Raw genomic sequence first — 23,589 nt, forward strand, 5'->3', positions numbered from 1 at the left:
GGGAGAATAGAGAGATATTGGGGAGGGCAAATAGAAGGTTGGAGAGATACAGGGTGTTAGAAGGTGGTTCTGACACTATGGGCCGCCCGGATTTTTTGATTTTTGAGCACCTAATTGTTGAGCTTTTACTGTGGGGGAGCCTCATAAGTTGGGACTCACCCACAGTGAACTCAGGATGTAAGAGACTGCATGGGGATTTTACTGGTGTTCCCCTGGCTTGACCAGGCCACTGCGCAGCAGCTGGAGTAAGGGACACCGGGCTGGTTACATGCAGACACGTGTGTACATGCGTGTGCACACGTGTACGGGCTGCGCAGGGGAGATTCATAGCGTGCGCAGTCCAGGAGCAGCTACAAAGTGAATGGTGTGGCAGGACTTATGCAGTATTGGTTGGTGATATGGAATAGGCTTTATACGCTGGAAAGAAACATGCCAGGGAAAGTCAGTGTGTTTTACTGTGTTTTCACTTCATTATTTCCCTAAGGGAATGTGGGGCCCATGGCTAAATTAACTTCCACAAGGCCTACAGTTTCCAGACATGTACTAAAGTCCATTGTTTTGGAGGTGAAAAGACATATTCTGCAGAGTCCAAAGTCATATTTGTACTGCTTTTGGGTCATCCAGAACTGTCATATTTCTGTGAGCCAGCCAGGACCAGACCCAGGCTGAGGGCTGACCTCAGCTGGATGGATTGATAACCTTTCTTCCACAAGCTAGGGCCTCCTCTCCATGAAGAGAAGATGGGAGGGGATACAGGTTCATCAATTAGCAGCTGTCACTGGGTGCCAGGCACCAGGCTGCACAAGGAGGGAAGGCAGTGTGGGGGATGAGGCTTCAGACATGTGGCCAGAAACCCTGGAGGACGCCATTATTGAACAAGCTCAGAGGCTGGACAAGAAGGAGGGAGCAGGGGCAGGGACGTGATGTGTTGCTGTTTGATAGGACCAACAGAGAATTCCTGCCAGCCCCCTACTCAACTTTTAAAAAGTGCTTGCACAGGAAGAGAAGGGCTCTCTGGGGTGTAGTCTGCTGAGGGTGAAGGTGCTGGAGCCTGGCGCAATGGGCAGTTGGAAGGAGAGACCCCCTGACTGCCCCCAGGACCCTATCAGCACCATAAGAAGAGCCCAGGACTGGTGCACAGAAGCAGAGGCCTCTGCGCAGGGAGAAGAAGTCCCAGAAGGGGAGCCTGGCGAGAGGCTGGCGCAGGGAACCAGTGAAGACAGCACCCTGCTGAGTCAGAGACCCTGAGGGCGGAGGAGAGTGTACCCACTGGTGGGGGCTGGTGGAGAGGAGCATGAAGCGCCCCATGGTGCCTCGCCGGGCATTTGGAAATCTGCAGTTTTGGTGCTTTGTGGCCCCCAGAGGAGAGGGGTCACCCTCACTTGTGAAAAGGTGCTGGGGGAGCCGCTGGAGAGGCCCAGTCTTCCCCCCCACAGCACGAAGAAGTCTGCCATTTTGGTGCCCAGAGGAGGGGGTCACCCTCACGTGTGAAAAGGGGTGCAGGGGGGCTGCAGGAGCACCGCAGTCTCCCCCAGCATAAAGAAGAACAGTCCACCCCTAAGTTTCAAGGGGCCTCTGAAAGAATAACCCCTACAGGACTCAGCCAGCCTTTAACACCTTCTAGGCTGGAACTTATGTTCTACAGCTGAGGGTGTACTATGAAGTGCATCACGGATTGAAGGGCTGAGTTGGGGGATGTCTGGAGAAGGGCATCCCCTGGAGGTGAAGTGGTGTAATTGCACCGAAATGCATTTACTATTGGTTATTTCTTTTTAGGTGGACTGAAAGTCACATGTGTAAAGTGAAGTACCTGTGTAAGGTGATGTTAAGCTAAATGGAGTTATGTGTCTGGACCTTCCTGCTAGGGGGTCTGGCTGTATTTACGTAATCTCATGCTTTTACCTGGGATTCCTTTTAAAGTGAAGAGGCACACTGCAGGAGAAGTGTAGTTGCCAGGAGTACTTCTTTTGAAGGGACTGTAAGTCAAATGTGTAAGGAGATGTCATAAGCCAAGTGGGGTTATGTTGCCAGACAGTCCTCCTAGGATGTCTGGCTGTTTATGCGCACTCCTGTGATTTCATCTGTGATGCCCTTAGGGGCTGTAATTGCAATGCATTCAAATGATCAACCAAGGTGATGAGTTCTGTCATTCTAAAGTGTGCGTAAACATGGATTCTTGCTGCTGCGCTCAGGTGAAGACCCCAGACTGCTAGCCCTTAAGATATAGAGGTGCATACTTTATGGTCAGTAGGAGATGCTCAGTCAGGGTCATGTGTCACCAAGGCAGGTTTACCCCTTTTTAATGCTTGTTGAGGTAATGGGGTGGGTCGCCACTGGGATGGTGCCAGTGCGCAGTGCCCTCGCTCCAGGTTATGTTCAACTAACTGCATTGGGGGCAAGTTGATGTGCATACATGGGAGTGGTGGTACTAGACCCCACCCCCCCCTGCGGGAGGGGTGGAGATGTTATGCAATGTCACAAAGTAATTCCAACAGCTTATGTATATTTGTAAATTGGTGCATAGTATTGAGGGGTGTGTGTGTTTAATAAATGTACTCTTACTTTTATAAAGCAAAGTACAGACTGGACAATCAATTTTTGAGTGTTATTTTTGTGCACCTGCAAATGGCGATTATAAGCCCACACCACCTCCCTTGAGTAAGCCTCAACTGCTCTGCAACGCTACCCTCTGAGAGTCAGGCGCTACAATTGGGTGTTTGGTTCCCAGTGAAGGACAAATATAGTCATGTTATTTGTGCAGGCCTCACAGATGCTGCCTCGTTTTCCAACACAGGGAGTAAGGAAAAGATGCAACATATAGAGGAGACGTGGAAAAGGGAGAGAAAGTCGGGGTTGAGTGAAGAAATGTAGGATGAAAGTCAGAGGGGAAGTGGAGAGAAACGCAGAAAAGAGTAGAAAATAGAGAAGAGCAAAGAGGTACAGGAGTGAATGGAGAGAGGATGAAAGGTGGAAAGTATGATATAAAGAGGACATGGAGAAAGGGGCCACAGGGATATGCAAGAAAGGATATAGAGATGCAGGGAGACGTAATAGAAGAACCAGAGCCTAATAATATAGAGGGGGGAGAGTGAATGGTAGAAGATAAATAGAAGCAGATGGGTGCAGAGATGCGGGAACTAATAGGGAAATAAAAAGGATCAGAGTGATGTAGGAGAAAAAGAGAGGGGAATGACTAAATAAAGTATAGAATGTAAATATAAGTGGAAAATAGAGTGAGAGGGAGTGGAAGTGGAGAGACCTGATACATTTTGTAAATTGTTCTTGAGCCTCAAAGTTTGGTTTTCTAGCCTCCTGGCAATGAAGCCTCAGTCAACATGCCAACCTGAGACTGGAAACCAGATGATCTGAAACCATCTCACAACCCACTGAGCAATGTTTGCGGGAGATGTGTTTCAGGTGACAATAAATCCTACAAGACGTTACAGGGAGAGTTAGTAGAATCCTGAAACACCTTTCACTAAGGAATAACACACCCAAGAGCACTTGAAAACTAGGAATGCATTTTAAAGATTTATTTTAAAGTTAAAAAACACCTTTAGTCCTCATGATAGGAATTGTAACCACAATAAAGACAAATAAAACGGCAGCAAAAGCGTGAATAAGCGTAAATACTCCAACATGATTGCGGTTATACATTTATAGCATTCTATGCTCATTCTACTACTCCTAGGCGCTAAGCTAATTCCAGCACAGAGGAAAATAAAATCTATTTCAAGTTTCGTGGATGGTTGACACTCGCACCCCTGTTTGAACAATAGTACTTGTGTTTGATAAAATAGCTATTCTTGTCTATCAAGGCCGGCTGCACTGATCATTACAGGCAGTAGAGAGGCAAAGGCTAGGTGCCTCCACAGTAGCTATCAACTGGAATCGGTGATAGGATTCTGCACTGCCTGCCCCAGTATCACCTGCATAAAGGTCTCCTCTCTAACTCTCCTCTTATTGTGTTTGGCTTTTATAACATTTGTTCTCTGTTATAGAACTCTCAGAATAAACAATTAACAGAGAGTGGCATAATGTCCTTCCACCTATTTTCATTCTGCGAGATGGTGTTCTTTTGAACAACAATAAAAGAGACACATAGTTATCAACCTTCTAGAAACTCATCAGAAATCAAGACCAAGACACCATGATCACATCAGAGAACATATTAATATTAACTAAATGTGCTTGCTCCTAATCACACATATTCACTTTTAAGTGACTGACACATGTGACACAAGCAGGGGAATACCCAAAAGAGAAAAGGCATAATATTCATGTCACCACAAGTGGGAGTTTGTTAAGAGTGAAAGGTGGAAAGTGGCAAGATACTAAGGCAGCGAGAGGAGGGATCATGAAAATATGTAAGGAAGGATGTAGACATATAGAAAGAATGGATAAGAATTCTGGAAAGTAAATATCTATGGGTCAGAGGAGGGAGCGTGGAGATATAAGAGAAAATTAAAAGAAGGGAAGACAAGAAAGAAATACAGGGGTGCATGGGAACATCAATGTAGAACAGAGAGGAAAGTAGAGAGACAGGACGGGCATGAAAGGTGGAAGGCCGCGTGATACGGAAGACAAGCAAGAGAGGAAGGAATTGAAGATGTTCAGATAGTATGCAGGAATATTGAGGTTAAGATGCACATGGAAGCAGTGACAAAGCTATAATTAGTAATCAATCAAATAGGAATGAATCACGTGGAGTTAAAAATACCATCTTTCCTGTAGAGAGTATTATATTAATCAGGAAGTTAAATAAAATGCTATCTACAGGCAAGGAGGTATTTTTAACGCTACGCTTTTTTCGGCTAATGCTTATGAAATCAGCACCCGTCACAGAACCAGATGGTCTTCCTCCAGGAGGAGGAAAGTTGACTGCCAGGAGAATGGGAATCTCAGACGGAAAAGGACCCAATGATAAAACCACTCACCTAACTTCTTCGAGCGGAGAATCAAGATATCCCGCTACCAATGAGTTAGAGTGCATGAGGACCTTTGTACAACACTTATAGACCCTGGTATTCTAAGACATGTGATTCATTCCCTTATGAGTGATTACTATTGTGCATGGAAGCTGAATGAATCACTGCTTCTTTCTCCCCACTTTGATTTTTGGAGACAGCTATAATTAGTGCAGTAGTTGCAGCTGCACTGGGCACTGTGGTGTGAGGGGCAAACTGCACCCTAGTTCCTGTCTGTTTTTAGTGTCTAAACTTGGTGCTTATTTTCTGTCTTACAATCGGGCCCATCGCAACCTTCCGGCACCACTACCTACCGTTTCCTTCTAATAACAGCATTAGCAGCCCTAGGAGCCCCCAACAGCAGCTTACTGACTTACACACTGAACATCAAGGCCACCAGCAGTGCCACTCTGAGCAGGCATTGCCAGGCAGCATCACCACGCAGTAACTCCTGTCTGCAGTCCCTTATCCATGAAAGCTCCTCCAGCTCCAGCAACAGATGCAATCAAAATGGCTAGCATGAGATTTCAGTAACTGGTTTCTTTGCAGAGCACAGCTTCCATGCTATTTTCTTGCTTTATGCAGTTTCTTATGTATATATAGGACAGATTTGTGTCCCACAGCCAAGGTCAGACTGGGACACAAAATAGGCCTGGGCACCAAAATAAAAGCGTCTCTCATTAGTAAATTAGCTACAAAGTAGCCCAGGTTTGTGAATTGGGGCAGTTTTGAACTTGTAAAGACACACTGTATAAATGTTTTGCAAAGTATGGAATACCGCATGGACTGCAGTGAATGTTTGTTTTGAGATCAGGGAAATCAACAGCAAAAACTGGCCCAGAAGACCATAAAATAGGCCCACAAACAGCCAAAAAGACAACTCCCACACCGACCTGTTAGACCAGCCCATCAGGTACTGACTGGTTGCCTTATAAGCCAGCCTGACCCTGCCCACAGCACTTCTTGACTAGGTCTAAAACTCTACAAAGTTCTCAACGTTCCTATTTTATAATGCCCACTGTCCCCATTTGTTCTATGATTCTGCTTTTGCATTGTATCGACTGACATGTATGTTTGGAATTATCATCCCACTCCTTTTCTTCGCTTCCATTGTAAATGAGCTCGCTTATTGTTATGGAGGGTGACTCTGAGAAGGCAGCAATTAAAATGGCAGTTTTTCTACCATATATGTTAGCCAAGCTCTCGGTTACCCACCACACTATGACCCTATTTTATGCCAATTTTTAACCAATCCCTTGCAAAGGCATCTTATCCAGAGATCTGGAAATAAGCAATACTCCTACCCTTAGCTAAAAAACCTGGAATTTATGTTTCCGTCTTTTCTAACTCCCGCCCTATATCGCTTCCTACATATTTGGCAAAAATTCAGGAAATATTTGTGAATAGCCAACTAACTGATTTTTTAGAAAACAACAAGTTATTGGACCCCTCACAGACTATTTTTGAACCAATAGTGGCACTGAGTCCACGCTGTTAGCTGTACTGGATGACATAAGGTTAATAGTTGATCAAGGCAAGGCCTCTGCCCTGATCCTACTTGGCCTTTCTGCAGCTTTCAATACCATCTTCAATAGCCTGCTGACAAACAAACTTTGTGATATTGGCCTACATTCCAAAGCCCTTCAATGGTTTAGCTTGTTCATAAACAATAGATCGCATACAGTCTAACTGGTCACTTTCAGGTCCTGCTCCCACAAATCCAAATGCAGGGTCCCACAAGGCTCCTCTTTGCGTCCTACTCTTTTTAATGTCTATGTTTTTCCATTAACAACAATTGTAATGAAATGGGGTTTTGAGGTCTACTCTTACGCAGATGACACCCAGTTGATTATCTCTGCTCTTATGCAGATGACACCCAGTTGGTTATCTCTGCTCTTACGCAGATGACACCCAGTTGGTTATCTCTGCTCTTACGCAGATGACACCCAGTTGGTTATCTCTGCTCTTATGCAGATGACACCCAGTTGGTTATCTCTGCTCTTACGCAGATGACACCCAGTTGGTTATCTCTGCTCTTACGCAGATGACACCCAGTTGGTTATCTCTGCTCTTACGCAGATGACACCCAGTTGGTTGTCTCTGCTCTTACGCAGATGACACCCAGTTGATTATCTCTGCTCTTACGCAGATGACACCCAGTTGATTATCTCTGCTCTTACACAGATGACACCCAGTTGATTATCTCTGCTCTTACGCAGATGACACCCAGTTGATTATCTCTGCTCTTATGCAGATGACACCCAGTTGGTTATCTCTGCTCTTACGCATATGACACCCAGTTGATTATCTCACTGGGGAGAAACAAAACGAAACTCAAGGCAAGTTATGTGAGTGCCTCACCGAAGTGGTAGAATGGATGACTAATCATTGTTTAAAACTATACGCAGTGAAAACTGAGATCCTGCTATTCGGTAGGGCCCATCTGATTTGGGAGGCCTCTAGGTGGCCGGACACATTGGGGGATGTGCCCACCCCTAAGAAATGAGTCAAAATTCTTATGATCATCATGGAGGACTCTCTTTCTATACCAGAACATGCGGTAAATGCTTCGGCATTCTCAATCTTTTGAGAAGGCTGTTTAAGTGGATACCGATAGCCTGGTGAATAACCATAGTCCAAGCTCTGATTACAAGTTGACTGGACTATGGCAATGCCCTTTTTGTGGGCATGGCGGATTACCTGTTCACAAAATTACAGTTAATTCAAAATGCTGCCATCAAGCTAATTTGTAACATGGACAGATTCAGTTCTGCTTCGGCTTGTTTGACAACCATTGGCATTGGGGCCAGCTTTAAACTTTTCTGTCGTGCTCATATGGCTTTGTACAACACAGGACCCGAAATTCTACAAGCCAGAGTTCAGTTTTATAAGCCTTCACGTGACTTGAGAACTTGCAATCTAGCCTTAGCCAAGGCCACACAAATAAGGAAAGCCAGAACAGGCGGTCGTTCATTTTCACATTTGGCTGCTGCCCAGTGGAACGCTCTACCTCTGGATCTGGCCTTACTGATTATGGTTTTCTGGCTGTTTTCAGGACGATGTCCCCCCTTTATGATATCTCTCTGTGCTGTTCTCTCAGTTGAAAGGAAAGGGAGCTTCCTAGAGTCATGAAATCCCCAAGGGGATGTGTGTTGCGCTCTATAAATATCTTAAAAGCCACAACCCTTATTGGGCTCCATTAGATGACACCACCACATATTTTAATTTGGTGATCAAGAACTTATTCGCATAAGTTCGTCAGTCAATAGGGTTTATGTATGGATTCTATTTGTTTTTACTTATTTACACATTGTTACATTGCTTTGAAACATGTGATGGTGAGATAGGATGTGCATACTCTTATGTTTATACAAGTCATTGAAAGCACTATGAGAGCACATGTGGAGAAAACATATCTCCTGAGCACTGCTGAGAAGCTTACGGTCTCCTACACGGGTTGACAGGAAGTGGCTCACTCCCAGACTTAAGACATGGGGAGAAAATATATATATATATATATATATATATATATATATATATATATATATATATATATATATATATATATATATATATATATATATATATATATATATATATGTATGTATGTATGTATGTATGTATGTATGTATGTATGTATGTATGTATATATATATATATATATATATATATATATATATATATATATATATATATATATATATATATATATATATATATTACCTACTGGCGGTCGCCAGTAGGTAGTTATAGTTAGGACCCTGTTTCCATAGGAAAACCGCAACATTCTATTTTGAATAACTTTGGCGCCGGTCGTCGAATCCTCGCGAAATTTTCAAAACTAATGGGGCGCTACGCTCCGCTCCTACCCCGAAAGTCTCGGGAGGATTCGTCAAGCGGGGGCTGAGATAAAAGGGGGGTCCCAAAACGCGTTTTTCCCATGCATTTTTCCATAGGACCTTTAGACACAGCTACAGCCCGAACGGCTGAACAGAGTTCCTTGAAATTTGGCAGAGAGGTAGTCTACAGGTCAAGGAAGTGCCTTTTGTAGGTTTGGTGTAAATCTGTTCAGTAGATTCTGAGAAAATAGCCTTTAAATCAATATATATATCTGAGCCAGCTTACGGTGCGCTTACGGTGCGCTTACCGTACGCGTACGGTGACGTGCGCGAGCGCGATTCTGATTGGCTGTTAGATCTTAGTAAACATTCGAATCGGTCGAAACCAGGAAATGGCGGCCGCCATTTTCTCTCTCGCACTCAGAGGGGGTTAAAAAACAAAGGCCAAAAACATGTAAAGGGGCTGTTTAGACAGCTCCTAAGCACCTAGCCATGGTGAGGGAGTCCTCAAAGATCCCCCAAGGTAAAAAACGGAATTTTAAATTTTTCGATGATTTCGCCGATTACGCTTACCGTACGCGTACGGTAAAAATTAATAAAAAAAAAAAAATATCCATACTCTCCCCACCCCATGTGCAAACGGTGCCCGAAGGGCACCATTTGTGCATGGCATATTAGAGTTGAGAAAAATTAAAATATTACCTTTCACAACGAAGCGCATCATATGTCCTCCATGGCCCATCTAGCGTAACGTGGGCACGCGGTGCGCGTAGCGCACCGCGTGCCCACCGTGCGTGCACGGCACTAACTGCGTAAAGTGGGCGCGCGGTGCGCGAAGCGCACCGCGTGCTCACTGTGCGCGCACGGTGCACGGAACGAACTGCGTTAAGTGGGCGCGCACGCCACGAATGGCGTAAAGTAACTTAGCATTTAAAAAACCGTACAAATTCACTGAAAAAACCATAGGTTTCACACATGTTATAGTTAGGAATTAGCATTTAAAAAACCTTAGAAATTCAATTAAAAAACCAAAGGTTTCACACATGTTATAGTTAGCTGGACATTTCACTCGTAAAAAACCAATGAAATTCCCCCGTTATAGTTAGTGCAGGCAACTATAACTCACGCGACCGCAATCCTCTGCTGATGACATATGTGTATTTATGAAAAAAAAATATTTGTAATATATGTATAGCTAAAATTTAATGGAAGAAGACATGGGCAAATAAGTGTCTAAATACAGTATTAGCATCAGCAGAGGATTGCGGTCGCGTGAGTTATAGTTGCCTGCACTAACTATAACGGGGGAATTTCATTGGTTTTTTACGAGTGAAATGTCCAGCTAACTATAACATGTGTGAAACCTTTGGTTTTTTCATTGAATTTCTAAGGTTTTTTAAATGCTAATTCCTAACTATAACATGTGTGAAACCTATGGTTTTTTCAGTGAATATATATATATATGAATCAAAGTCAGCCGTTTCTTGAGCAGCACTCGCAGGCTGGCTGTGAACACACGGGCGGATCGTGCAGGGACATGTGCCTCAAGCTTCAGCCGACGCGTTTCGGGCATTGCGCCCTTCTTCCATGGGCTTTTACCAACAAGAAAATGGCACTGGAGACCACCAAACAATCCCCTCAGTATTTATTGAAAAATAGCGCACAGGTGAGTATCGCGCTGAGCATTATGGGACTGGTGGTCCAGATAATTAAACCCCAGTGGGTTGTAACCAAAGTCTTAAAATTTGGGAGGCATAGTTCATACGAGGCACCCCTCAATTGTCCACAGCCTCGCCACCTGTTTAAAAGCACAGCATTCAGCCCGCTCCGCATCAAAGTCCAAGTGGTAACTTCAGCGGACTCACCAGGATACTGTGACGGTGCTGGCTCGTGGCCCAGGCCAGGGCCACACAAAATGAATCAAAGTCAGCCGTTTCTTGAGCAGCACTCGCGGGCTGGCTGTGAACACACAGGCGGATCGTGCAGGGACATGTGCCTCAAGCTTCAGCCGACGCGTTTCGGGAATTGCGCCCTTCTTCCATGGGCTTTTACCAACAAGAAAATGGCACTGGAGACCACCAAACAATCCCCTCAGTATTTATTGAAAAATAGCGCACAGGTGAGTATCGCGCTGAGCATTATGGGACTGGTGGTCCAGATAATTAAACCCCAGTGGGTTGTAACCAAAGTCTTAAAATTTGGGAAGCATAGTTCATACGAGGCACCCCTCAATTGTCCACAGCCTCGCCACCTGTTTAAAAGCACAGCATTCAGCCCGCTCCGCATCAAAGTCCAAGTGGTAACTTCAGCGGACTCACCAGGATACTGTGACGGTGCTGGCTCGTGGCCCAGGCCAGGGCCACACAAAATGAATCAAAGTCAGCCGTTTCTTGAGCAGCACTCGCAGGCTGGCTGTGAACACACAGGCGGATCGTGCAGGGACATGTGCCTCAAGCTTCAGCCGACGCGTTTCGGGCATTGCGCCCTTCTTCCATGGGCTTTTACCAACAAGAAAATGGCACTGGAGACCACCAAACAATCCCCTCAGTATTTATTGAAAAATAGCGCACAGGTGAGTATCGCGCTGAGCATTATGGGACTGGTGGTCCAGATAATTAAACCCCAGTGGGTTGTAACCAAAGTCTTAAAATTTGGGAAGCATAGTTCATACGAGGCACCCCTCAATTGTCCACAGCCTCGCCACCTGTTTAAAAGCACAGCATTCAGCCCGCTCCGCATCAAAGTCCAAGTGGTAACTTCAGCGGACTCACCAGGATACTGTGACGGTGCTGGCTCGTGGCCCAGGCCAGGGCCACACAAAATGAATCAAAGTCAGCCGTTTCTTGAGCAGCACTCGCAGGCTGGCTGTGAACACACAGGCGGATCGTGCAGGGACATGTGCCTCAAGCTTCAGCCGACGCGTTTCGGGCATTGCGCCCTTCTTCCATGGGCTTTTACCAACAAGAAAATGGCACTGGAGACCACCAAACAATCCCCTCAGTATTTATTGAAAAATAGCGCACAGGTGAGTATCGCGCTGAGCATTATGGGACTGGTGGTCCAGATAATTAAACCCCAGTGGGTTGTAACCAAAGTCTTAAAATTTGGGAAGCATAGTTCATACGAGGCACCCCTCAATTGTCCACAGCCTCGCCACCTGTTTAAAAGCACAGCATTCAGCCCGCTCCGCATCAAAGTCCAAGTGGTAACTTCAGCGGACTCACCAGGATACTGTGACGGTGCTGGCTCGTGGCCCAGGCCAGGGCCACACAAAATGAATCAGTCAGCCGTTTCTTGAGCAGCACTCGCAGGCTGGCTGTGAACACACAGGCGGATCGTGCAGGGACATGTGCCTCAAGCTTCAGCCGACGCGTTTCGGGCATTGCGCCCTTCTTCCATGGGCTTTTACCAACAAGAAAATGGCACTGGAGACCACCAAACAATCCCCTCAGTATTTATTGAAAAATAGCGCACAGGTGAGTATCGCGCTGAGCATTATTGGACTGGTGGTCCAGATAATTAAACCCCAGTGGGTTGTAACCAAAGTCTTAAAATTTGGGAAGCATAGTTCATACGAGGCACCCCTCAATTGTCCACAGCCTCGCCACCTGTTTAAAAGCACAGCATTCAGCCCGCTGCGCATCAAAGTCCAAGTGGTAACTTCAGCAGACTCACCAGGATACTGTGACGGTGCTGGCTCGTGGCCCAGGCCAGGGCCACACAAAATGAATCAAAGTCATCCGTTTCTTGAGCAGCACTCGCAGGCTGGCTGTGAACACACAGGCGGATCGTGCAGGGACATGTGCCTCAAGCTTCAGCCGACGCGTTTCGGGCATTGCGCCCTTCTTCCATGGGCTTTTACCAACAAGAAAATGGCACTGGAGACCACCAAACAATCCCCTCAGTATTTATTGAAAAATAGCGCACAGGTGAGTATCGCGCTGAGCATTATGGGACTGGTGGTCCAGATAATTAAACCCCAGTGGGTTGTAACCAAAGTCTTAAAATTTGGGAAGCATAGTTCATACGAGGCACCCCTCAATTGTCCACAGCCTCGCCACCTGTTTAAAAGCACAGCATTCAGCCCGCTCCGCATCAAAGTCCAAGTGGTAACTTCAGCGGACTCACCAGGATACTGTGACGGTGCTGGCTCGTGGCCCAGGCCAGGGCCACACAAAATGAATCAAAGTCAGCCGTTTCTTGAGCAGCACTCGCAGGCTGGCTGTGAACACACAGGCGGATCGTGCAGGGACATGTGCCTCAAGCTTCAGTCGACGCGTTTCGGGCATTGCGCCCTTCTTCCATGGGCTTTTACCAACAAGAAAATGGCACTGGAGACCACCAAACAATCCCCTCAGTATTTATTGAAAAATAGCGCACAGGTGAGTATCGCGCTGAGCATTATGGGACTGGTGGTCCAGATAATTAAACCCCAGTGGGTTGTAACCAAAGTCTTAAAATTTGGGAAGCATAGTTCATACGAGGCACCCCTCAATTGTCCACAGCCTCGCCACCTGTTTAAAAGCACAGCATTCAGCCCGCTCCGCATCAAAGTCCAAGTGGTAACTTCAGCGGACTCACCAGGATACTGTGACGGTGCTGGCTCGTGGCCCAGGCCAGGGCCACACAAAATGAATCAAAGTCATCCGTTTCTTGAGCAGCACTCGCAGGCTGGCTGTGAACACACAGGCGGATCGTGCAGGGACATGTGCCTCAAGCTTCAGCCGACGCGTTTCGGGCATTGCGCCCTTCTTCCATGGGCTTTTACCAACAAGAAAATGGCACTGGAGACCACCAAACAATCCCCTCAGTATTTATTGAAAAATAGCGCACAGGTGAGTATCGCGCTGAGCATTATGGGACTGGTGGTCCAGATAATTAAACCCCAGTGGGTTGTAACCAAAGTCTTAAAATTTGGGAAGCATAGTTCATACGAGGCACCCCTCAATTGTCCACAGCCTCGCCACCTGTTTAAAAGCACAGCATTCAGCCCGCTCCGCATCAAAGTCCAAGTGGTAACTTCAGCGGACTCACCAGGATACTGTGACGGTGCTGGCTCGTGGCCCAGGCCAGGGCCACACAAAATGAATCAAAGTCAGCAGTTTCTTGAGCAGCACTCGCAGGCTGGCTGTGAACACACAGGCGGATCATGCAGGGACATGTGCCTCAAGCTTCAGCCGACGCGTTTCGGGCATTGCGCCCTTCTTCCATGGGCTTTTACCAACAAGAAAATGGCACTGGAGACCACCAAACAATCCCCTCAGTATTTATTGAAAAATAGCGCACAGGTGAGTATCGCGCTGAGCATTATGGGACTGGTGGTCCAGATAATTAAAACCCAGTGGGTTGTAACCAAAGTCTTAAAATTTGGGAAGCATAGTTCATACGAGGCACCCCTCAATTGTCCACAGCCTCGCCACCTGTTTAAAAGCACAGCATTCAGCCCGCTCCGCATCAAAGTCCAAGTGGTAACTTCAGCGGACTCACCAGGATACTGTGACGGTGCTGGCTCGTGGCCCAGGCCAGGGCCACACAAAATGAATCAAAGTCAGCCGTTTCTTGAGCAGCACTCGCAGGCTGGCTGTGAACACACAGGCGGATCGTGCAGGGACATGTGCCTCAAGCTTCAGCCGACGCGTTTCGGGCATTGCACCCTTCTTCCATGGGCTTTTACCAACAAGAAAATGGCACTGGAGACCACCAAACAATCCCCTCAGTATTTATTGAAAAATAGCGCACAGGTGAGTATCGCGCTGAGCATTATGGGACTGGTGGTCCAGATAATTAAACCCCAATGGGTTGTAACCAAAGTCTTAAAATTTGGGAAGCATAGTTCATACGAGGCACCCCTCAATTGTCCACAGCCTCGCCACCTGTTTAAAAGCACAGCATTCAGCCCGCTCCACATCAAAGTCCAAGTGGTAACTTCAGCGGACGTACCAGGATACTGTGACGGTGCTGGCTCGTGGCCCAGGCCAGGGCCACACAAAATGAATCAAAGTCAGCCGTTTCTTGAGCAGCACTCGCAGGCTGGCTGTGAACACACAGGCGGATCGTGCAGGGACATGTGCCTCAAGCTTCAGCCGACGCGTTTCGGGCATTGCGCCCTTCTTCCATGGGCTTTTACCAACAAGAAAATGGCACTGGAGACCACCAAACAATCCCCTCAGTATTTATTGAAAAATAGCGCACAGGTGAGTATCGCGCTGAGCATTATGGGACTGGTGGTCCAGATAATTAAACCCCAGTGGGTTGTAACCAAAGTCTTAAAATTTGGGAAGCATAGTTCATACGAGGCACCCCTCAATTGTCCACAGCCTCGCCACCTGTTTAAAAGCACAGCATTCAGCCCGCTCCGCATCAAAGTCCAAGTGGTAACTTCAGCGGACTCACCAGGATACTGTGACGGTGCTGGCTCGTGGCCCAGGCCAGGGCCACACAAAATGAATCAAAGTCAGCCGTTTCTTGAGCAGCACTCGCAGGCTGGCTGTGAACACACAGGCGGATCGTGCAGGGACATGTGCCTCAAGCTTCAGCCGACGCTTTTCGGGCATTGCGCCCTTCTTCCATGGGCTTTTACCAACAAGAAAATGGCACTGGAGACCACCAAACAATCCCCTCAGTATTTATTGAAAAATAGCGCACAGGTGAGTATCGCGCTGAGCATTATGGGACTGGTGGTCCAGATAATTAAACCCCAGTGGGTTGTAACCAAAGTCTTAAAATTTGGGAAGCATAGTTCATACGAGGCACCCCTCAATTGTCCACAGCCTCGCCACCTGTTTAAAAGCACAGCATTCAGCCCGCTCTGCATCAAAGTCCAAGTGGTAACTTCAGCGGACTCACCAGGATACTGTGACGGTGCTGGCCCGTGGCCCAGGCCAGGGCCACACAAAATGAATCAAAGTCAGCCGTTTCTTGAGCAGCACTCGCAGGCTGGCTGTGAACACACAGGCGGATCGTGCAGGGACATGTGCCACAAGCTTCAGCCGACGCGTTTCGGGCATTGCGCCCTTCTTCCATGGGCTGTAAGTGTTGCTGGGATGGGCTGGTGGTGAAACCCAAGTGGGTATGTTATCCTGCTGGAAAAGGCACGAGGTGTTAAATTAAAAGTCCTTGCAGATGTAGGAGATTTCCCTCGGGTTCCCTTTCGACGTTCAAATATATATATATTCAAATAAAGATTGGGTGTAGTACAAAATATTAAACACAAACCCCTCTGACAGTAAAAATCCACAGATTCAATAATACATAGATGATTAGTCTTCTTGTTCATTCATTTAATGATGTTCTGGTTTCTTTAGAAGCCAAAATTCACAAAAGATATCATAAAAAGTACCAACACGTGTTTCGCGCCAACTGCGCTTCTTCAGGACTGTCACATAAACAAAAATAATACACTTTTAGAACTCATATATACATACTTATTTCTTCACAAATATACATACATTCTTTAATATTCTTGACCTATGTTAGAAGAATCTACCAGTACACTCCCCAACAAGTCATAATATACTTTGAAAGTAAAAAATGTGAAGAAAGGGGGAGAGAAAAAAGAAACAAATAAGAAAAAATAATATAATAATGAAAAAATATAAAGAAAGAAATGTGAGAGAAAAGGAACAAAGGAAAAATTGGGCTGACACACTATTAAACTATCTTCACTCTTTAATTTATCAATATGTGCATCTAATATCCAAATACATTTGTAGTAGGGTTAGCGCAGGAGTAGAGTTTACCTTATCTTCCATTATAAGTCTCTTTTCTGAAAGGCTCGGCAGAAACTTCCAAAATGATACGGGCTCCCTATATTTTGAAGCAGTTCCTAAGATAAAATTTATTAGTTATTTATTACTTTTCAATTTTTAACCCTAGTACCTTTAGTCTACTATCTTTATTTGCAACAAATTGCCACAAAAGAATATAATCTCACCTTATTCGTGGATCTATTCCACACAGAAATCTTGTCATTAAAATCTTGTTATTTTGATAAATTTGTTAGCGTTCCATGATACAATCTATAAAAGTAATAATTAACAATCTATTTAGTCCCACTCTACTTCCAAAATTGTATTGCATTAATCAGATGTCCTAAAGAATCCATTTAAGCACTATACTATCCTCAAAACTAAACAACAAAATATGATGCAAATTGCGTTAATCAAATGTCTTATAAGATCTATTTGGTCGCGCTATGCTCACAGATATATTAGAAATTATTGCGTTAATTAAATGTCTTGCATTATCCATTCAAACACTATACTCTCTTTTTAACTTAAATAGCAAGAGATAATGAGGATATATTACAGTAAACAAATCTCTAGTGGAATTCTAGACTTGAATATCAAAGTAAGAGAAGGATTTGAATACTAGAACAAATAATATTCTAAAATCCTGATATTATTATAATTGGTCGACCAGTGTCCAATTCAAATGTGTGAGCCTCCTTCTTACCGCTAAGTTGAAAAGCGTCCTGTATTCGGTCCGTCTAAGGTACGCAGTATGCCAGTAACTCCAGAGATCTTATACATATATATATATTTGCGGGTGGAAGGGATTGTGCTTAAAAATTTGAAACAGCCTGCACAAATAGGATTAGCAGGCACTCGAGTGCATATCAACATGGCAGAAAGTAATTAATCATGACATCTTCAGCAGATGCGTTGAGGGACCGGGAGGCTGCAGCCGATGCCTTATTCCTAAATTTACCAGACATTGATGAAGGACTAATGAGGCAAAATAGTAACACCAACATTAATACTGATGTCAAAACATTATTGAAAAGCTTGGAGAAACTGCTCACAAAATGGTGAGGGTATTGATCATCATTCGAGAACCCTAATCCTCTTATGCTAAAGGTATGGGCCACGAATAACTTAGAAGCGTCAATGAACATGGTATCCATTCTCATCAAGTATGCGGAAATAGATAGGATCGAGATTCTGACAAAACAAACCAGTTACTAGATGCCCATGACTAAAAAGACCTTATCAAAAAAGGTAGAGAAGAAATAGATGTGCGCCTAAAAAAACATGAGGAAACGATTAAGGCGCGAAAGGTATTTATGTTTGCCCGTGACAAGCGAGATTATGAGACAGGCAGAGTCTTTACATTCTCAAGGAAATTTGATACAGTAAAAAGACATGCACTCGCTTCTAAAACATCTGACATCGCAATACCCAGGCAACAAGACATCCAAGTATCAGATACAGACATCAGCTCTTCAGGTAATAGTACTGATTTGGAGGATAGCTCGGCAAGAAACTTGCAGGCCCAGGTGCCTACTAACTTTTCGCCATCAGAGGAATTGGGTTTTTTATTCGAGGACCGCCGCTAAACATTGCGGACACAAAATCCTACGAAGAAAACCGACAAAGGAGGAACCAACGCAGGAAACAAAGGCGCAAGCTCAGGAGGCAACACCAGAGGGAGAGGGGGGAGAGCAAAAAGGTGGCCCCAACAATAAATAACTCTAATAACACTGTCATCAGCCTCTCCGACGTAGAGCTTTCAGCTGCAGAAACTCAACTACCGTCACTGGGTTTGTAATTTTGCCCAGTGAATTGTTTCAAGTATGCGCAAACTAGAGTTGATGTTTTCAAGTTTATACGTAAACTCAAGCTCCTCAAACACTTCAAACTTAGCAAAGCAACAGAAGCTGCATTACTCAATGCACAGCATGGATTAACCGGCGCTTCCCTTCAAGTATCTGACATAAGTGCATTACAAACAATCCACTTGTTGGCCCAGAATGAAGAAAACATCACAAGTCGTACAGGCCCCCCATGCATATGTACGCACCTTACAACAACATCGCGTATGTACCCACCTTACAACAACATTGCGTATGTACATACGCAATGTTGGGGTACGCACCGTACATACACAACGCATGGGGGTGTATGCCTGTATGACTCGTACCCCTGGGGACTCTGCTTTTATGGCTGTTTTTGGCTCCCGTAAGAAAAGAGCCGTACGGAGTGCCGTAGGGACGAATCGTACTTGCTGGGCCGGAAACCGCTGCTTAAATACGTCTGGACGTCGCGTACAGGCTGTTCCGGATTCCGGATCCGAATCGTTGTTTTTTTTTACCTGTACGGTCTTTTGTACGATTCGTATAGAAAGAAGCTTTCTGTACGAATCGTACTTCCTAGGTTGTACGGAAAGTTTACCGGGTACGAGTCGTATGGAGAAAACGCTCCGTACAACGATTCGTACAGCCTTTTTCCAGGATTGGAATCGGCACCTATGTCTGTGTAATTTGGAAAGGTACTGTTGAATCGGCAAAAAACTTTGTAGATACCATTAACAATAATGGTTTGAATCTGGAATTTACTGCCCACTTAAGTAATCAATGTGTACAATTTCTAGACGTTGAACTTTATGTTGGGAATGCTGTTATCAATACGAAACTCCACAGAAAAAGTACTGCTGGTAATTCTGTACTTCATGCCAGCAGCTACCACCCTGACCACCTTATCAAGAGCATTCCGTATGGAGAGTTTTTAAGGATAAGGAGAATCTGTAGTTCTGAAACAGATCTTCAAAGTTGTCAGACAGAAGCTCTTCGAAGATTTAGTGCTTGCGGCTACAAAATTAAAGATTTTAGGGCTGCTTTGGCGAGGGCCAACAGCCACTCTAGAGAGGAATGTTTACAGAACACTACTACCAATATCACCTCCACTGATCCTGAGAAGTTAATTTGTCTGAAACAAGTGATACAGTAGGATTGATAACCACCTATAGCAGCCAGGAAAAGACTGGCCTATAGTATTGACAGATCTAATGTCTCAAATTTTGCCAGAACGTCCATCTTTGACATTCAGACGTGCTCCTTCGATGAGGGATGCACTTGTTAAAACTAGCCCTGAGGTGTCTGTTTCTGGCAATTGGTTATCAAAAAGGACAGGTTTCTTTAAATGCAGCTCATGCCGAGCGTGCAAGTTTGGTAAAAATACTACTAAATATACTTCCGCTTTTGAATTTCAACCTATTAAGATCAAAGGGATGTTGCAGAATTTGCAGTATATGTATTGGAATGTTCATGCCATTTAAAAATATGTGGGCAGCACAAAATTACAAGTATTCAATTGTATACTGCAACATATCCGAGCGATAGTCAATTCTGATTATAGTTACCCTGTCGCTCGGCATTGTACCTAAGAACAATCTCAATGACTTGAGCTACTTTGTTATTGACTCAGTACCCAAGTCACTCAGAGGAGGCAATAGAGAAAGGGAACTTCGGCAGTTAGAGTCCCAATATATTTTAACATTGGATACTAAAATGCTGAATGGCCTTAACACAGGGGAAGATTTACATAACTTATTTTAGATCGATGTTCAGCTAATCTAGTGATGTTCTGTGTCCCTTATGAGTGGCTTTTAGATCTTAGTTTTTTAAGGCCCAGTTCTTAGCCTGTTTTTAACCTGGTTTTACCAGGTTTTTACTAGTTTAACCGGGTTTTAGCTGGTTATAGCGTTTTTTTAACTATATCTTCAGCCTTTTGATATATATGTACTGTATGCATCTTGCACTTTTTCCATATGCTGGTATGTTATTTTGACATCTATCTGTATGCACTAGTGGAATGTCATTAATATTGCACTTGCAATGTATATGTATAGAGTTCACACTAGCTGCATTGGATTTTGCACTTTCCTCAGATGTTTACAGTGCACTTGCACTTTATGTATTTATCTGTATAAGGCATATCTATGGCTTCTTTTAATTACTCATTCTTTTGTTTGCTCTGTTGGACAATAGCTAACTACATGTGATGAATTGAGTAGTCAATTTTTGGACTTGCACTTTATTGAATTGTACTTCCCTTTTGCTGTACGAGCTAATCAAGTTGACATCAATATTAATTCTTCCTTAATATGAATTCTGGATGTTTAATTTAATTTATTCTGTTTTTATGAGACATATTAGAGGAAACCACCTTTTAGCAATTGGATTTTAGTCAAACACTGTTTTGTACATATAATATTTGCTATTTTTATTATCAGGCGTGATTTTCACTGTTTTGACAAACTACAGGGTGCCAATGTCAATATTTAAGGCACATTACCAGCCTACAAACAAAAAATTTTCAGGTTCGTAATTTTAAGTCTCAATGTATATGGAGTATGTCTTTTAGCTCTATCTTGCAAGGGGAGTATGCCAATCAATTTCACCCAATCACTATTTATTGTTGTCATATATCCCGGCGTGTCATGTGATCAAGACAGCGGAAACGCGGTCGAAACACGTAATGCTGGGCACTTGCCATGAGATTTTGATTTGATTTTGCCATTTGAAGATGGACTAAAGCACTTTATTATTTTCCAAACTGCACTTTGAGGTCCTTACCTGTTTTTTTCATGGTATATGGATTATTAACCATGCTACCGTATTTGCATTATGAATTTGCTTTCCAATTGTGGCATGTATGCTGTTTTCAGAGCACGATAGTTTCTAAACTTCCTTCGTGTCTCTTGCTTATCTTATTGTGGACGAGTACGAGAGACAGCAAAAGTGTGTGTCCTGTTACCGCGATCCCTGGGAGAGTCGAGACTGTTGTGTTCTGGCGGTGCCAATTCACTTGTTTTTCTGGTAAGGTTAGGAGGGAAAGTGAGAGACTATAGCTAGTCAGACTCCGGCTCATGGATACTGAGGTGGTATGGTGACTCAGACCCTACATACTGATGTTCTATGGTTCCAAGCACAGTTCTGTTGCAGAGCAGAATCCCTGCAATAACCCTACCATTTTAATTGCAAAATACATCTCCAATCTAACCAAAACTGCATCTTTGCAACTTTACCTCTTTAGGAAAATCAAACCATCTATCCCACCCAAAGATCTCAGGACTATGGTTCACGCCCTAGTAATATCTCGTCTCACCTCTCTCTAAGGGCCATTCTACACATGGCCTTTCACCTTGTAAAAAGTGCAGAACAATCTGATCACATCACCCCCATCCTGGAAGACCTCCATTGCTGGCACACATATTCTAGGGTTCAGTTTGAAATTGCTTGCAGCAAAATGATTTAGGGTTACGATGAAACAAATGCTTTCAATGTATATATTTTAGTAACATGTGATCAGACTGTACCTAGTGCCAACATTTTTATGTGTCCATTAAAAGAATGCATTACAGAACTCAGTAAATAACACGCTTGCATTGCCTCTCAAAAAGAATATATCTTTGTCATCACGAAGCATCAAGATCCTCTACCAACTAAAGCCTATACTGGCTCCCAAGCAGTCTCTACATTTGGTGATTAACCAATTGGAAACAGTTGCATTTCTTTCGGGTGGCAGGCATCCTGGCGAGAGGGACTATTGCTTATTTAGCTCTCTGCCCCTCCCAAGGCTTTACAGCACAGGAGACCTGAACCCTCTTTTGACTTTCGCCAAGAGACACTACAAGGGCTGCACTAACCGGTCAGTGACCGGATGGACCCTTGCAGTGCCATCGTTGCTTTGTGCCTCAGAGAGGGGAATATTGGAGCAGTGGGGAAAACCTAGCTTGGGCCTTAGAGAAGTAGTATGGATGGCACAAGATGGGACTTAAGGGAAGAGGACACTGCCTGCTTGCGAGTAAGTCGCTAGTAGCTAATATCAGTCCAGCAGGTGCACTGGCACTGGGGCCCAGGAGTGTCAGGTACCCACTACATCGCCATTATGGCTGTTCTTACTTTACAAAAGGGGTATGCATTGTGGCTCATGTTCCTTCCTAGCATTAGAGCAGTGCTGCAAAGAGGAGAGCAACAAGTAGCAGCCACTTTTTTTTTCTGAAAGGGACAGATAGCCTGTTTCAAGATTGTCATGATGGGGGGGGCATGTTGGGGAAGGGGTGAAAGGAGCAGAGGAGACAATGTGCTACTCAGGGCTGCAGCCGTCATTAGTTCAGCAAGTGCAGTTGCATTGGGCCCAGCAGTGTGAGGGGCTGCAGCTGACACTAGTTCAGCAAGTGCAGTTGCATTGGGTCCAGGAGTGTGAGGGGCTGCAGCTTTCATTCGTTCAGCAGATTCTGTTGCATTGGGCCCAGGAGTGTGAGGGGCTGCAGCTTTCATTCGTTCAGCAGATTCTGTTGCATTGGGTCCAGGAGTGTGAGGGGCTGCAGCTTTCATTCGTTCAGCAGATTCTGTTGCATTGGGTCCAGGAGTGTGAGGGGCTGCAGCTTTCATTACTTCAGCAGATTCTGTTGCATTGGGCCCAGCAGTGTGAGGGGCTGCAGCTTTCATTCGTTCAGCAGATTCTGTTGCATTGGGCCCAGGAGTGTGAGGGGCTGCAGCTTTCATTCGTTCAGCGGATTCTGTTGCATTGGGTCCAGGAGTGTGAGGGGCTGCAGCTTTCATTACTTCAGCAGATTCTGTTGCATTGGGCCCAGCAGTGTGAGGGGCTGCAGCTTTCATTCGTTCAGCAGATTCTGTTGCATTGGGTCCAGGAGTGTGAGGGGCTGCAGCTTTCATTACATCAGCAGATTCTGTTGCATTGGGTCCAGGAGTGTGAGGGGCTGCAGCTTTCATTCGTTCAGCAGATTCTGTTGCATTGGGTCCAGGAGTGTGAGGGGCTGCAGCTTTCATTACTTCAGCAGATTCTGTTGCATTGGGCCCAGCAGTGTGAGGGGCTGCAGCTTTCATTCGTTCAGCAGATTCTGTTGCATTGGGCCCAGGAGTGTGAGGGGCTGCAGCTTTCATTCGTTCAGCAGATTCTGTTGCATTGGGTCCAGCAGTGTGAGGGGCTGCAGCTTTCATTCGTGCAGCAGATTCTGTTGCATTGGGCCCAGGAGTG

The sequence above is a fragment of the Triturus cristatus genome, chromosome 2_2, assembly GCF_964204655.1.
Source record: "Triturus cristatus chromosome 2_2, aTriCri1.1, whole genome shotgun sequence".
Classification (NCBI taxonomy): domain Eukaryota; kingdom Metazoa; phylum Chordata; class Amphibia; order Caudata; family Salamandridae; genus Triturus; species Triturus cristatus.